Consider the following 16980-nt stretch of genomic DNA (forward strand, 5'->3'; position numbering starts at 1 on the left):
AAGACAAAGCCAGGGAGATATCCCAAACAAGGGTGCTGCGAAAGTTTAGAGTCCTCCAGCACGAGGGACCTATGTTACAAAGGCCCGTAGCCCTTTAACACTTGGGTGCTGCGCAAGTTTAGAGTCCTCCAGCACGAGGGACCTATGTTACAAAGGCCCGTAGCCCTTTAACACTTGGGTGCTGCGCAAGTTTAGAGTCCTCCAGCATGAGGGACCTATGTTACAAAGGCCCGTAGCCCTTTAACACTTGGGTGCTGCGCAAGTTTAGAGTCCTCTAGCACAAGGGACCTATGTTACAAAGGCCCGTAGCCCTTTAACACTTGGGTGCTGAGCAAGTTTAGAGTCCTCTAGCACGAGGGACTTTCAAATCAAGAGGTGCTGCGAAAGTTTAGAGTCCTCCAGCACGAGGGACTTTCCGAGAATGTCGTCAAAACAAAGCTTACTTGGTACATTGCCATACAAAACAAAGCTTATACTTGATACATAAGATAGGGATATCATTCATGCTTAACAAATACTTTTATCAAAACAAGGCAAAGCTTTATCAAAACCTTAAGAACATAACTTTATTAAAAATACCACTCACATTAGTTCTTGGGACGTCGGGGTCAAGGCAAAAGTCCAAGTCCTACAAACACATGGCAAAGCATACTGAATGCCCCTCTCAAAACAAGTCTCACATGCATGCAAATGATCTCGGAAAACATGCTAGAAGTCAAAACACTGTTTTACATGTCAGGAAGACATGCTAGGTACCAACCAGGTCTTTGCCGAGGTCCCACACCTCCTGGCCGAGGTGTGGCTACCTAGGCTTCTTGGCGTGCGGCTGCATGCTGAGGTGTGCACAAGACAAACTAAAGGTGTAAGTGATCATACAAGGTAGGCCAAGGTGAGATACGATGCTTGGCCTAAGTGTGAGGCCTAGGTAAGAGTGATCTCGGCGACTACACCTTGGGAAGTGAGGTCTGGAGATCTGGGTTTCCACCCGTGAAGAACAAGAAGAACATGAACATGAAGATCATGAAGAACATGAATGCTAAAATCATAACTTCTTTACTACAAAAATCTGGGATTTCATGCCATGAGTTCGAAAACATGGACCTGGGTACCCATACTTGAAAATCATGTGAAAACAAACACAAAAACATGGATCTAGGCATGAGCTTTCGGATCAAAGCATGACTTTTCTTGAAGAACACATGAATGCTATTTCTCTTTCTAAAACCGAACTTCAAAGCAATGAATGGCTTACAAATCATATTCAATCATGCAATGCAATATCATGAACATAAAGAACAACATGAGCAGATCAAGAATCTAACCTTAGAACACGGATCTAACGGTTCGATCTCTAGGGATCAAGCTTGGAAATCTTCTCTCCCTCAAGAACTCCTCTCCCTCTTCTAGAGCTTCTCTCTCTACTCTTCAAAACAAGTATAGAAACAAAATGATGTTTTTTCTCTCTCTATCGGCTGACCTAACTCTCAGCTCGGACACGTGGCAATGGCTGGTTGGTTCTCTTCAAAAAGGTGATAGGTTGACAAGACAAGACTATGACAAAGTGTATCTAACAAGCTACTCGATATGGCACTCCGGCAAGTGGTGACATCGGCTAAGGACAAGGCTTCGGCAACTAAGGTGAGAATGACCTCGGCTAGGAAGGACAACACTTGACTAAGCTGTGCCACACCTTGGCCTAGATGTGCCACCCCTCAGTCTAGATTATACCACTCCAGGACAAGATCACTTAGGTGCAAAGGTAACATCTCGGCCTAGATGATACACATCTCGGCCTTGGTGATTCACACCTCGGCCTAGATAATGACATCTTAGCCAATATGCCAGGGCGAAGGTGGAGGTCAAACAAAGGGGTTCCAAGATACTTTTAGACTGAAGATGACCTCGGCTTGGAATGATCTAGGCGTAACGTAACCTAGGCATGGCATAACTTCGGCTTAACATAGCAGGGAAGGGGCAAAGCATGCAAGCAACACTTAGACATAACGCATAAACACAAAGCAAGACAAGATTCATGAATGCAAACTTAACAAGACAAGCTATGTAAATGAACTTGAATATGACTATGACATGAATATGGGTTGTTACAGCAGCTTAACATGGCAAAACATACAAATGCATGCAAGCATGACTAGGACAAAAATGTGGGTTGTTACATTTTCTTAATTTTATATTTTTAGGATAAATATTTTATATTTTAAAATATTTATTTATTTATTTTAATATATACTGTATTTCATATATTTGTGTGTTGTATTATTTTTAAAGGCGCTTGGGTCAAAAATCCAAAATTAGATTCTCATTGTCCAACAGTCTAGGCGTTGATTTTGGGTAATTTTATTTACACACCATTACTTACCTCAGTGTACACCATTTACTCAGTTCACACCATACACAAATTAAAACTTTTCACTTTGTCTCAATGCACACCAATAATTTTCAGATAATGCTAAACTACCCTCATCTTCTCCAAAAATCATAACCCTAATAGTTCTTACTCCCATAACAATTTAAGCCTGGCATGTCATATTACATTAGATGTATAATCATCAAAGTGCAGATTGAATCAAAAAAGGCATTTTCAACGTAAAATACAAGAAATAAAACAAAATAAATTCCAGCTTAAATGTAAAATCTGATGTGTAGCAGTAAAGGCACTAGCAATAACAGAATGGAATGTAATTCTATCAAGCCAAGTAAAAACTGATACTACTATATATATCATCATTAATTTCTGCAGCATTCAAAAATAATCCATGGGAGCATTCCACAAAAAAGTTCACTAAAAATATAAACGCAAAGTTAGGAGAGAGAAAAAATGACGCATAACTATCAAAAAGCTCAAAATTTCTTTGTAAAAGTTGACTAGAATTCATCACGAAATTTAAAAGTCTGCAAAGCATTCATCCAATATGTCGTGTTGCTTCCATAAATTGTAAGACAAAAGGCATCCCCAGATAATGCTGGAATAACAACCTGAAAAAGAAAAAAAAAATGGTGAAAATGTAGTCATACCAATGTATGCCTCCTAAATATATTTGTCTAACATATGCAGAACACATGGATAAGTCAAATTTAATCCAGTGATGATGATCGAAAGGAAGGGAGGTGGCTGCCGGCACTAAAAGAAAAAATACTTTTGGCGACCACCTTTTTTTTTTGGTCGCAAATAGTCCACTTTCTGCGACCAAAATTTAACTTTTGGCGACCACAATTTTTTGGTCGCGGAAAATCACCTTTTGGCAACCAAAAAAAAGGTTGGTAGCGAAAAGTATACCTATTGGCGACCAAAGGCTTTTTTGGTCGCGGAAAATCACCTTTTGGCAACCAAAAAAGAAAGTTGGTCACAGAAAGTATACCCTTTGGTGACCAAAAAAAAGAGTTGGTCGCGGAAAGTATACTATTGGCGACCAAAGGCTTTTTTGGTTGCGGAAGATTACCCTTTGGCGACCAAAAAAAAAAGTTGGTCGCGGAAAGTATACTATTGGCGACCAAAGGTTTTTTTGGTCGTAGAAGATCACCTTTTGGCGACCAAAAAAAGACGTTGTTCGCGGAAAGTATACTATTAGCGACCAAAGGCTTTTTTGGTCGCGGAAGATTACCCTTTGACGACCAAAAAAAAAATTGGTCACAGAAAGTTATGGCGGGATAAATTTTTTTTAAAAAATGATACTACTGTAATTACATGCTATTTTTCTGTTTAGGCATTAAAAGTTTTATAAAATAATATATAACCCAATTTTTATGGGTTATATATATTTTTTGTCAAATATGAACAAGAAGTGTGGTATTGGCAGAGTGGATTGGGTGCATGGTGACTCCTTGGTCAGGAGTTCAAGTCCCAGACAGCACAAAAAATTTATTTTTTTTGGGTCAAGGTGCTGACTTTTGGCGACCAACTTGTCTTTGGTCGCTAAAAGTTTACTTTTGGCTAATATGAATTGGACTTTCCGCGATCAAAAAAGTTGGTCGCGAATGGTCACTTTTAGCGACCAAAGGCTTTTTTGGTCACAGAAAACTATCTGTGACGAGGCTTTAGCGACAAACTCGCGACCAACATATTTTGGTCGCGAAAAGATTTTAGCGACCAAATATGGAACTTTTCGCGACCAAAATGTTGGTCACGGAAAGTGTTTTTTCTTGTAGTGCGGTGGTCGACAATGGCAAAGGTTAGGGTTGAGAGGGAGGGAAAAAGAGAGGGTTGTGTTGGTAATTTGATTGAAGGACAGAAATATAATTAAAAAAAAATTAGAGAAAAGATGTGTACTGAGTTAATTAAGTGTGTGAAAACAAAATTTCCCGTTGATTTTCTTTGTCCATAAAGACAAACTTTCATAAAATGACCACAATACCCATACAATATATACATCCTTTCTCTCCACGTTCAACCCCATTTCAACAAACCTCTATCTCACTCGGAGTGAGTCACTCATCTCTCTCTCTCTCCTCTGTGACCTCACCACCACCAACACACCCACCGCTTCCCCCAATTACCGTCGACCTCTGCCACTTCCACGACTCCGACTCCGGCAAACACTTTATCAGCTTCTTCATCTCCTCTCTCTCTCTCTCTCTCTCTCTCTCTCTCTCACTGTCACGACCCAAACCCACCCCTATGAGTTTAGCATCGCAACCGGCCAGTAATCTGTGATTACCGAAGGCCTGCTTAACAATAATAACAATAATACAGAGTAAAGGGGCTGGCGGAAGCGAAAACAGTAAATAAAAGATGTCCAATGAGCTGTGACAATCTGTATGCAAAAGACTTTTTATAAAAGACTTTTTATAAACATGCCACATTGATAACCAAAACATCTGTACATGCGCCATATACACAAACATCCATGTCAAGGACCAAATCCCTAACTAAAATTGTACAGTCAAGTCTTAAACATTTATTACAGAACAGAGACAAGAGGATGAAATTGAGACACCCCAAAACAGCCTTAGCTTGAACGAACTTGGAACCTCGAAGTAAGGCGCAATGGTTGGCTTGACAAAACAATAACTTAACCTGACGCTCCTAGCATCGGTCCAGTGCCTGGACACCTACATATAAATGTAAACAGTGAGTTAAAATTCAGTGAATAACATATGCGTAAAGGGGTTAAGAATGAATGTCCTTTCAATAATTAAAACAGTCAATTGCATCAGTAAATCAGTCATTTAGAACCATAGTAGTCATATGTGGTACATCCAATAGCAAAACAGTATAGTAGGTCTTAACAGACCGAACAGTCAGTTAATGGCCATCAATACAGTAATAGTACTTCCAAGGATAGGAACTGACAGAGATCTCTGTAACAGTAGTAGTAACAGTACAGTAACAGTAAGTTGCTATGGATGCCACGAATACAGTTCACAAATAGGACAAATATTCATTCAGTAAACAATGCCATTTCAGGAAGCAGTATAATCAATTGTTTAGAAATAATCATAATTGAACGTATCTTTACAACATTGTTACTCACAGAGTACTGGGCTACAGACAGGCTAATGAGCGTCCTCGGATGCCAACCCTACAGTTGCAGAGCGAACACACACTCGATATTAATAACTTAGCCCCTAATTATACTGGTGTGGTTCTATAACATTATCCTCATTAAGATGCCTTAAACTTGGCCTAGAAATGTCTAGGATGGAATGAGGATGCAAAAATTACATTTGAAAACATTTTTCAAAGTTTGCTGAAAACAGGGGTGTAGATGTCCCTCGAACGCCCCGGGAGGGTGAGCTCCCGTTCTGTTCGATATTGGGGTCACTACAGCTCAGGACTCTCAAATTGTCACGGTTCGTAATCTGAACCAAAGAGTCCAAATCCGGCAAATCATTTTGAGAAAACAGATTTTGAAAGAAGTGCCAAACATGGACTGTTTTGCCAGATATAGAGACGCCACCTAAATATTTTATTTTGGGGAAATTAAGGAAACCCTGACTCGTTTGCCTAAGGCCACGTGTCCGTCATCACCAAAGTTGCCTCGGCTCGGGAACTTGGGTACGATTGGGGAAGGTCACTTCGTGAGCACCCCCGCTCACCCGATCAAAGATCGGCCTCTACTAACCATGATATCAAGTTTTGAAAACATTATGTGTTCTTAATCCGGTTATTAACCTAGATTACTATGTGATGCGCACAGCATACAAGTATAGACTAGATCGCCTGAATTGGAACAAAACATTTCATGTTTGTTTTTGAAAGATGGTTTGCTACTCGCAAGTAGGCTTAAAATGCAGATTTTGCCACCCTCAGGTGGGCTTAAGAAAAGATGGTTTTGCCACTATCTAGTGGGCTTAAAACTCACAGTTGATGATTTGTTCCAATCCAAATAACCCAACCTTCACCCACAGGCATTCAGGCAGTTATATCACATAAGCAAATAGCCTCATGGTAAGCATGCTATTCATGGTAGTCACTCATACGCATGCAAGGATGCTAAAGCATAAAACTCACCGAGTACTCCAAGCCAAAAAAGAAGCTTATTAGAAATCCATGCATGATCCTAATTATACAGAAATGCCTAATGCAACACATGCAAAAATGCAACTATAGCAGGCTCGGCTATTCTAAACATGGCATATGAAATGCTACAACTAACATGTATTCAACTTGGAATTGAAAATACAATGCAGTTAGTATGATGCGCCGAGCCCGGTGCATGCAATACAGATGAATGAATGCAAACATGCTATCATACTGTATGCTAATTGAAATATGCCCTAATCTAACCATCATAAGCGGATAAATAAAAGGGAGAAAGACGTAGGGTTGGAAGACATACATCACACACACGCACACTTATTACAACATTGCCCTCGCGCAGAGAGTCCGAAAGAATAATACAGTCCCAAATAATACAATCCGAATAAATAATATAGTCCAAATATGTACAAAAATCCTAATTAATTACCGAATTAACTAAGAAAATAATAAAATGGCATGCAAGCCAGGGACTGCCTTGACTCTTCTTCTGATGATGGATGATGCATGTCTGGGCTGCCTTGTGCGGAAATCCACTTGGATGCCCCGATTAGCCTCTGTTTTACAATTATTCTTGGAAAGCGCGCCAAGCTCCGAAAGTTTGCTGATTCTTGATTTGCTGCAACAGAGAGCAGGAAAGGGGTATAGCAATGTATTTTCACAAATGTATGCATGCCTCGATCCTCGTGCCACCAATCACGCATCTCGATGCATGATGGCCGAGGAGTCGAAATGTGCAACTCAATATAGAATGAATGCACATGAAAACTCAACTAAAACCTAGCTCCATCATGGATAATCCGGAGTGTCGGTGACTGGGAATTGAGACACGTTCCGTCACTCGAAGTACGAAACGTACCTCGTTTCCCGTGCTCGGGCTAACTCCTATCCCAAACACAATGTAATATGCATGACATGCATGAATGCAACTAATATACAACCTAGCATGCACAATGCTATGAAGTGGCATACACAATACACGAGGTAACATGGCATACACAATGCGCTAACATACAACCTAGCATACGCAATGTTATGAAATAAAATGACATACACAATGCATAAATGGACTTACACTAACACAAGTGGACCTCAGCCACACTCACATAAGAGGCCATTAGATGAAAATGAGACACTCGAAATACGTGCACACATGCACGCAAACCGAGGACCGTACCTAAGGCACGAATGCCACTCTAACAAGACATGGCAAGGCATGGAATATGGCATACAAGCATGCAAATTTCAGCGTTAAAATATAACCCAAAACAGTCCCGAATCATAAAAGCATGGCTCCCGATGCATGAAATGGTCCCCGAAATACAAGATTAAGCACATGAAATGACTTGTAGCTACATCAAGCATCCATTATTTGCTTATGACATGTGAAGACAGATTCAAGGAAGCCCCAAAACAAGCACATTTTCAGTTTTAAGCAAGGCCAAACAGCAAACACAAATAGGGAAAAACTAGCATGCAAAAATGGCCCTAAATGTGAGATAAAGAAGCAACACACAGCTTCTGACCCCAAACAGATTAGGGCCCTTCAACAATGTTGAAGAGGGGCCCAAAATATGACCTTTTACAGTTTATGGAAAACCACGAAAACCAACACAGGTATGGCTAAGCTCTCATGCAAGAAAAGGGCCAAAAGATGGACAAAGAAGCAAGTGGTGGTTTCTGGCCTCAAACACAAAGGGGCCCTTCAACAATGTTGAAGAGGGGACAAAAATAATGTACTTTACAGTTGATGGCCGGGCCCAAAACAGTATGAAAATATGCGCAAAATGCTATGCAAAATAAGGCCAAAAAGAGAGATATAACACAAAGTATAAAAAGGATGCCTCAAACAATGAAAAACCCTTAATTAAACATGAATATGGGGTCAAAATAAGGTCATTTGTAGTTCGGACCAGAGCCCAAAAACAGAAGCAAAAGAGGCTAGCAAATCATGCAAAAAAGGAGCCAAAAGAGAGATATAAAGGCAAGTGGAAGATAGAAGCCTCAAACAGTGATGAGCCCTTCAACAATGTTGAAGAAGGGCTCAAAATAAGAAACTTCACAGTTTATGACATGCCTCAAAACAGTTTACACGTAGGCCAAAAATACTACACAAGGAATAGGCATACAAGAGGGATAATGAAGCAAGTGCAATAAGGAGGTCTCAAACAGTGAGAGGCCCTTAAACAAACATGAAAAATGGCTCAAAATAAGCCTAGTTCCAGTTAGGGTCAGAGCCCAAAACAGCAAGCAAGTATGACTTATGTATTGAACAAAATATGGACCAAAAGAGGGGGAAATGGAGCTTACCCTAGTAGACCAAGTCTTGACAGCCTCTTGGCTTGAGTTGCAGCACTCCTAGGCTCTGAAAAACAACCTCCATCTGCTGGAATGGAGGATGGAAGGGTAGGGCTAGGTGTTGGTGAAGAAAATGGTGTAGGGCTTGAAAGGTTTGGAGCTTGGAAGTATGGAGAAAGAGAGAGACAAGGCAAGGGCTTGGGGGGGAATTTTGTAACCCTAAAATCAGAGCTGGGGCTCTTGTTATATAGACAGAAAGGGGGGGAAAAGGGGGGGAAATGGAGGGAAAACCATCAAGTTTCCCCCCAAAAAGCAGCCCCCCGATACAGAATCTGGGGGAAAACAGATGCATATCTGCACTGTAGCTGATACAAGGAGCATGGCCGGCTGCTTATCTGGGTTGCAGGTGGCCGGCCGGCTACTCCCCATGGCCGGCCGGCCAAGGGTCAAAAGGTTCAAGTGAATTAGTGTCCGGCCACCACAGAAAGAGGGCCTCCCATGTGTGCACAACACAACCCTATGGTTGAACACTAGAAAAAGTGAACCAGGAGAGAGAACAACCTACTTTTCAAAGGGGTTCAAAAGGGTCAACCGCAATTACTGGCCGGCCACCAAATATTGGTGGCCTCCCAGATGTGTGCATCACAAATATGTGGTTAAAGGTTCAAGAAAATGGCCCAAGGGTGGTCAACACTGGCTTTGAAGTGAGGAAAATCGAGAGACGGAGGGCGATGAAGGGATAAAGTTGGCTGACAGAACAATTACTGGCCTCCCACCCTTCTACGGCCTTCTTATCAATGAAACAGAGGTCCCTACCAAAAATGAACCAAAACCAATGCAAAACGAAGGTTCGGGGGCTGAAACGCGCAGTTCGAGGCCCCGAAAACTGGCTGTTAGGCACTGGGAGTGATGTTCGGCCACGAAGTCGGTTTCCCGGGCCACAGTGTCCCTTAAAATGGAGCAAATAAGAAGTATGCCAAAAATCGGAGCAAATAGAGGTGGTTAAGCGGTCCCGAACCGAGGCACACGGCCAACGGCTCTGAAAAATCGGAAACCGGACTCCAAACGGGCAAAATGACCTACGACCACGAAACGTAGCCTACGGCCACTGAGAGATGATCTACGAGACCTCTCCCTCCCTTCGCGAAGAGAAAACAGAGAAAACCGAGCCTAGTTCGCAAACCGAGGTAAGGCGTGAAAGAGTCCGAATGTCCGAAGGCAAGGCTCACAGCCAAAACTCAGAAACTTCTGAACGAGCACAATATGCGATATCACCAAGCGCTCAATCGGTGACGTCTGAGTCTTAAGGTCGATCAAAAATGGGGTGTCTACAATTGCCCCTCTTTGACAGAACTCGAAAGTCATAAGTGACGGGAGTGAATGTCAAAGCTCAGAGACGACCTATTTTTGACAAGGCCGAAGACTTAGACAAATAGGCGTGATAAACAGAGATGCGCCCGTAGGCATGCCCGCAGGCAGGGGCAAAATGCAACTGACAATGCAAGAAGCCGAAAGTAACTTGATGATCGCGCAAATGCAGCAAGCTGTAATGAAGCAAGTATTCGCAAATAGATGCAACAGTTCTAAGCAAGAATGCAAAGCAACAACTACACTTCATGCAGTTAAGAATGCGGAGAATTATTCAATTCTCATCGCGTCTCACACGGAGAAGATACGATACCTGCGCGATTCGTCTGGTCGCACCAGCCTCAAATGAACCGTACATACAATATCGTGCCTGCAAAATAAAGAAACTCAACAAGCACAACATATCTAACAGCATACGTTCAAGGTGATATTGAATGTAGACAATCACGGTGTTGATAGAAAAGTGCATCGCAATGCGGGAAGAAACGCGCATTTCGGCGAGGGTGACTCGATCGCGACCTCCGGTCCACCTCCCGGAGAGGTTACAACATGTTCAAAAGGATACATCTCACTTTCGATGAGTAAATAATGAGACATGCATTGGAAGTTGAAGCTGAAGTTCCGGCGGAGCAGTTTCGCGACAGAAAGTGTACTTCTATTGTACTTTTTCAGGTCTCGGGGACTCCAATCTTCCTCAAAATTTGCAGGGACCTTGGAGGGCATGTGGGGAGCACCACCGGCCAGTTTTATTGGGAGAGGGAGGCCACCGGCCATTTTTTTGAAAAGTAAATGGCCGGCCTGCCAGAAAAAGTGGCCAGCCGGCCACTTTGCCTAATCCGGGGGCAGTTTTGTCTTTTCGGCCTCTTTTCTTTAAATACATCCACCCAAACACTTCGGGCTCATAAGTGTACCTCCAAAATCTTCCTCTCTAGCTTCCCAAACCATTTTCTCCCTCAGATCCGGGCTCTATACGCGTTTTCCAACGTCCCACGCAAGTTGTTTTCGTGAAATCTTTCAGTTTCAAGCACTTTGAACCGATTAAATTTTGCTTTCGGGCCTTCTTTTCTCATTTTCGCCACTTGAGGTGAGTTTGTCTCAATATTTGGAAGATTTTCTCGGGAGTTGACTTTTGTTGACTTTTTCATTTCTCGAGAGTTGACTTTTGTTGACTTTTTCCAATTTTGGCTCATTTTGCTCATTTTTGCCCCTTTTTGCAGATTTCTTGAAATGGCGGGTCAATTTCCCAACAGCGGAGGTTCTCCAGGCGCCGAAGGCGAGCCTGACATTATGTCTCTGCCTCTGAGGGTTCGCCCCTTCATCCCCGGGAGGTATGATCCACCAGTACATGTTCTCCCGCGGGCTATTTTTCATCATTTCACCGAGTTCGACGCGCGAGCACCCGGGGATCTCCTCCTGCGGGAGCCTGAGTATCATCTCTCCCACGAGGCACGAGAGGTATTTACTTCGTTTTTACCTTTTCTGTAACGTATCATGAATTTTTCTTGTAGTCTGTTTGCACTCTGAACACATGGTTCAATCACTTGAATTTCTGAACACGCAGTCCATAAATTGATTGTGAACACACAGCACACATCGGTTGAGGGTTGAACACGCAGCCCACCACACTGATTTTATGAACACACAGCCCAAATTGATGGTGAACACGCAGTACACACTGATTGAGAGTTGAACACGCAGCCCAAACACTAATTTTCTGAACACACAACCCAAATTGAAGGTGAACACGCAGCCCACACTGATTTTCCGAACACACAGTCCAAATTGAAGGTGAACACGCAGCCCACACTGATTGAGAGTTGAACACGCAGCCCAAACACTGATTTTCTGAACACACAGCCCAAATCGAAGGTCAACACGCAACCCACACTGATTTTCCAAACACACAGTCCAAATTGAAGGTGAACACGCAGCCCACACTGATTGAGAGTTGAACACGCAGCCCAAACACTGATTTTCTGAACACACAGCCCAAATTGAAGGTGAACATGCAGCCCACACTGATTTTCCGAACACACAGTCCAAATTGAAGGTGAACACGCAGCCCACACTGATTTTCCGAACACACAGCCCAAATTGATTTTCTGAACACACAGCCCAGACTAATTGAGAGTTGAACACACAGCCCAAACATTGATTTTCTGAACACACAGCCCAAATTGATTTTCTGAACACACAGCCCAGACTGATTGAGATTTAAACACGCAGCCCAAACACTGATTTCCTGAACGCACAGCCCAAATTGATTTTCTGAACACACAGCCCAGACTAATTGAAAGTTGAACACGCAGCCCAAACACTGATTTTCTAAACACACAGCCCAAATTGATTTTCTGAACACACAGCCCAGACTGATTGAGATTTGAACACGCAGCCCAAACACTGATTTTCTAAACACACAGCCCAATTTGAGGTGAACACACGGCACACACTTACTTTACTTTGCACGCAGCCTATTCATTTCACTTGCACGCAGCTTATTCATTTCATTAGCACGCAGCTTATTCATTTCATTAGCACACAGCTTATTCATTTTATGCTGAAACACCTATTCATTCTGAATGCAGGTGACTTCTCGCAATGTGCGGGGATATGGCTCTACTACGACGAGAGACTGGTATGCTGAGCTCCCGAAGGCCGTTCGGGATTTGGTCGACTTGACGGGGTTTGGGCCCTTCTGCGTTGGGCTATCCCGTTGTCCTGCTAGGAGGACGCTGATGGCGGCCCTAGTGGAGAGATGGTGGGACACCACCAACTCTTTCCATTTCTCTGCCACTGGGGACATGACCATGACCCCTTTTGACTTCGCTGTATTGACCGGCCTTGATGTGGGAGGATGGGCGATCCCATATGATGAGGACATGGGCGAGTAGGAGGCCGCTTGGATATATCTGCTGGGGGCTCGCCCGCCTATTGACAGAGCCTCGGGGAGAGTCTGATACACCTGGTTCTCTTCCCATTTTCGGCGGGTGGAGATGGAGCCCGGGACTCTTGATGAGGTGGCACAGTATGCCCGCGGCTTTTTGATGTTCCTGTTCGGGACCACCCTGTTTGCTGATAGAGGGAACACCGTTGGGCTCTATCTGCTGAGTGCTTTGGTGGACCTATCACAGGTCAGACGATACGACTGGGGTGGTGCCGGCTTGGCCACCCTTTATTGCTATATGAGCGCGACTTCCCGCGAACGAGGGGACTTACTTGGTGGCTACTGGAGAGCCTGGGAGGTACTTTCTGCCCTCTTGATTTACATTTCTGCTCCTCATTACTTGCACATTGCACACACGGCACACTTTATACTCCGTATCATGCATTTTGCCCTCAGCATTTCATATTCTGCTTTGTTTTCTACAGTTGTGGGTCTATGTATATTTCCCGACATTGGCCCCAGAGATGATGGTAGCGGGACCTCTCATGACCCCGTACTCACTTGTATTTGAAGGCCGGCACCAGCCAAGACCTCGGGAGTTTCTCCTTTACCTACGACAGTAGTTCGACACAGTGCGCCCATCGGAGGTACTTCAGAACTCTCAGTTCTTTCTGTTTTCATCTTTGATTTGTCCTATACATCTTCGATTTCTGCTTGGTTTATGCACCAGTTATCCGCAGATTACATGGCAGCCCTAGGTGCCCTTAGGTGAGGGTCTCCGATTCCAGTTTGCCGGAGAGTGGGGTGCCTCCCGGTACAGGCTCCTGTTCGAAGGGCCGGTTGGTAGGGCCTTCTTTTTGGGGGAGCGTTTCTTGCGTCAGGTCTGGGGGTACACTTCTCAGGACCCTCCCTCAGCACCCCCAGCCGACATGCGGATTGCTGATGTACTCATTTCCCGGGATATTGTCAATGCTATGCTGGGCACTGATGCTCTGCTATATATTGAGGAGGGGGATTACGCCACTTACCGTCACACATATCTGATGCCTCCATTGACGGGAGTTCGCACTCCGATGATGAGGTCTGCTGGTATGCCATCCTCGAGCCAGGCCCGGCCTCGGGCTGCAGACGCCCCTTCCACCAGCAGGGCTGGTACATCTAGAGGTGGGGGTAGATTGGTTCCCCCGATTCCTCCGACTTTTCCTCATCCTGGGTGGCCGGACATGCCAACTGAGCTGATGGGGTGGCAGTATGGAACTACCTCTCCGATTCCGATTCCGATAGAGCCTCCGATGCCCGGTCATCGATATGTCATTGATCCTGACTCACCGCCGGTATGCTCTACTACTTTTCATCTATCATTCAAATACTTAGACACTCCTTTATTCGTTGATGATTTGAGCTTGTATCTACAGCCACCCAGAGAGTACATGGAGGAGGTGATCGAATTGGTGGCCTCACTTGAGGGCATGGTCTTGCGGAGGGAGGCACAGTTGTCTATCATGGGCTTTCAGGTACCCTTCAGTTTTCTGGCATTTATCATACTTCTAATGACATGCTGACTTCTACTGCATTGACAGGCTACTTGTGTAGAGCACATCTGACACACACCCCACTTGTACATTGTGTTTACATGCACCTACTTCATGTAGTTTTTGTTTGCATCTGCATCTGATGTACATATTTGGACTAATGTATTTAATTTGAATTCTTTGTTCTCAGATGCCTCCGGTATATGCTCAGCCGCAGGCCGAGCCACCAAGGCCTTCTCGGGGAGCTGGGCCATCCAGGCCTTTTCACGGAGCTGGGCCATCCAGGCCGTTTCACGGAGCTGGACCATCCAGGCCTTTCCGAGGGGAGGGGTCATCTCGCAGACGCAGAGCACATGTTGTGGAGGAGGAGCCTGATGAGGATGAGGAGGAGGAGGTTGCAGACCGTCAGTCGGAGACATCTACTGATGGAGATGACAGCTCCGGCCTTGGTTCCGGGAGTGGAGGCGAGGCTGAGGGGGATCCCGAGGATGACGGCTCCGATTCAGATGATGGCAATGGCGATGGTGGCGGAGAGTCCATTCCGCAGAAGAGGACGAAGAGGGCCTCTTATCACTGCTCTTGAGAGCACAGATGCGGCTGTTTCCTGTTTTATTTATCTTTTTGCTAGTAGTTGTAGCACATTGTACATTATCGGGCAGTTTTATTCTCTGTAAAACTTGTGCCTTAGTCTGTAAAATGTTGTAACAAGCGAGGCATGATGAGATGAAACAGCTTTTGAAAAAAGTATTGTATTTTAAACGTTTAGCATCATATCGCATCATTCTGCATCATAACGAGATTGAATGGAAATGTGTATTGTGCATTCTGCCCAGTCAGGTAGTGAACCGACGCAACAACTTAACTTTCTAAGATATAACAAAACCTTAGCAAGTTTACAAATCGATAAGCAAAACACAATAATGTTGACAACTCGATAAACAAAACTCAAACAAAAAGCTTAAACGAAGAGTAACAACTCAAAAACACGAAACACGACAGCTCGACAAACAACTCGATAAGCAAAATAACAACTCGATAAACAAAATGAAGTGCACTTCGGGCGATCTGGGCAACGAAGCGCATCCGAAACAGAGGGAAATAGAGGCCTTCGACACATCCGTTGCATGGAAATGCTTGAAACTTTCTCTCGGAGGGTAAAACAGAGCCAGAGACACACATTGGAGCATGGCCGGCCACTTATGGGAGCTGGCCGGCCAGATTTAGGGGTCACCGGCCAGTTTTGAAACAATATATGGCCGGCCTGCCAGAAAAGATGGCCGGCCGGCCACTTAATTCTGTAGCCGCCCAATTTTTGACACTTGTCCCCCTGAATAGTGTTTTTCCCTCTTTAAAAGCCTTAGCTCCATGTTTTGATTCAATTCATCTTAGTTTTGCACAAAGATGGAGGCGCTTCTCATTGAAAATCTCACAGCTTGGATCGCTTCTCTAGATGGCTCAGAAAAGTTGAACTTCCAGGGTTTCGGCTTGAATGCACTATTCACGCTGAGTCGCACTCCGCTACATCTCCCTTTCCTCCATGCCGCGGCAAAGTTTTGGAACCCAGTGACACACGTCTTTAGCTTCGGCGGTCAAGAGGTATGTCCAACTTTTGAAGATTTTCAGGTTTTGATGGAGTCTGAATGCTATGAAGAGATCTTGCCCCAATTCCGCTTTGGCCACGCCCAGGCTTTAGGGCGGATGTGTGGACTCACTGCGCATGATGCTCAGTCTCTGATCTGTAATGGGGAACTGGACATCCTTGGTTTGATTCATCGCTTTTCTGACGCCGGTGACCGCAGCAACCATTATTGGCAAGGTTTCCAGCAACACGCCCTTTGCTTGTGCCTGCTGTCTCACTTTCTGCTTTCCCTGGGCTTTGGCGGATTTAGCATTCGTCTGATTGAAGTTGCTCAAGGCTTGAAAGAAGGAAAGGGCTATATCACCATGACCTTGGCCGAGACGCTGATGGGCTTGGATTCTGTCTATCGCCGGGAGACGACTAGATTTGCTGGGAGTCCACTGCTGCTGCAGGTAATGTTTCCCCCCCAATCTTACATATGTATTTGCTCACATCACTCGGCCCTCAGGCTCTGTCTTTCTCACAAAAACCATTTTCTCACTTTTCTCTCACCGTACATCTCTCTATTCTTTATTCTCTCATTTTTCATCCCTCCCCAAGTATGGTTAATGGACAAATTGCAGGTTGTGGACTCTTGCCCGGCCTACTCAGCGCGAGGCTATTCTTTCGACAACGTCTAGTCGATGCCCCTGATGAAAGGTGGTGGTTTGACTGGATGTGCAATCTGTCCGCAGATCGCATTGCTTGGCGTTGTCCCTGGCTTAATCTCCCGGCGATGAGCTATAACATGTCCCGGCTTATCGGGATCCAGTTGATTGGTCTG

At 44.4% G+C, this 16980-nt stretch overlaps 1 long non-coding RNA gene across 1 annotated transcript in view; it reads right to left on the reverse strand.

Moving 5' to 3' along the window:
- Positions 1-4779: 4779 nt before the first annotated feature.
- Positions 4780-16980, reverse strand: part of LOC145824520 (uncharacterized) — a 41653-nt gene continuing 29452 nt past the window's right edge. Inside the window, exon 4 of the long non-coding RNA XR_014366104.1 lies at positions 4780-5067. This is a non-coding gene — a long non-coding RNA (uncharacterized LOC145824520). The remainder of the gene's footprint in view (positions 5068-16980) is intronic.

This window comes from Camellia sinensis, chromosome 4, assembly GCF_055761805.1.
Source record: "Camellia sinensis isolate YWXY chromosome 4, ASM5576180v1, whole genome shotgun sequence".
NCBI classification, from domain to species: domain Eukaryota; kingdom Viridiplantae; phylum Streptophyta; class Magnoliopsida; order Ericales; family Theaceae; genus Camellia; species Camellia sinensis.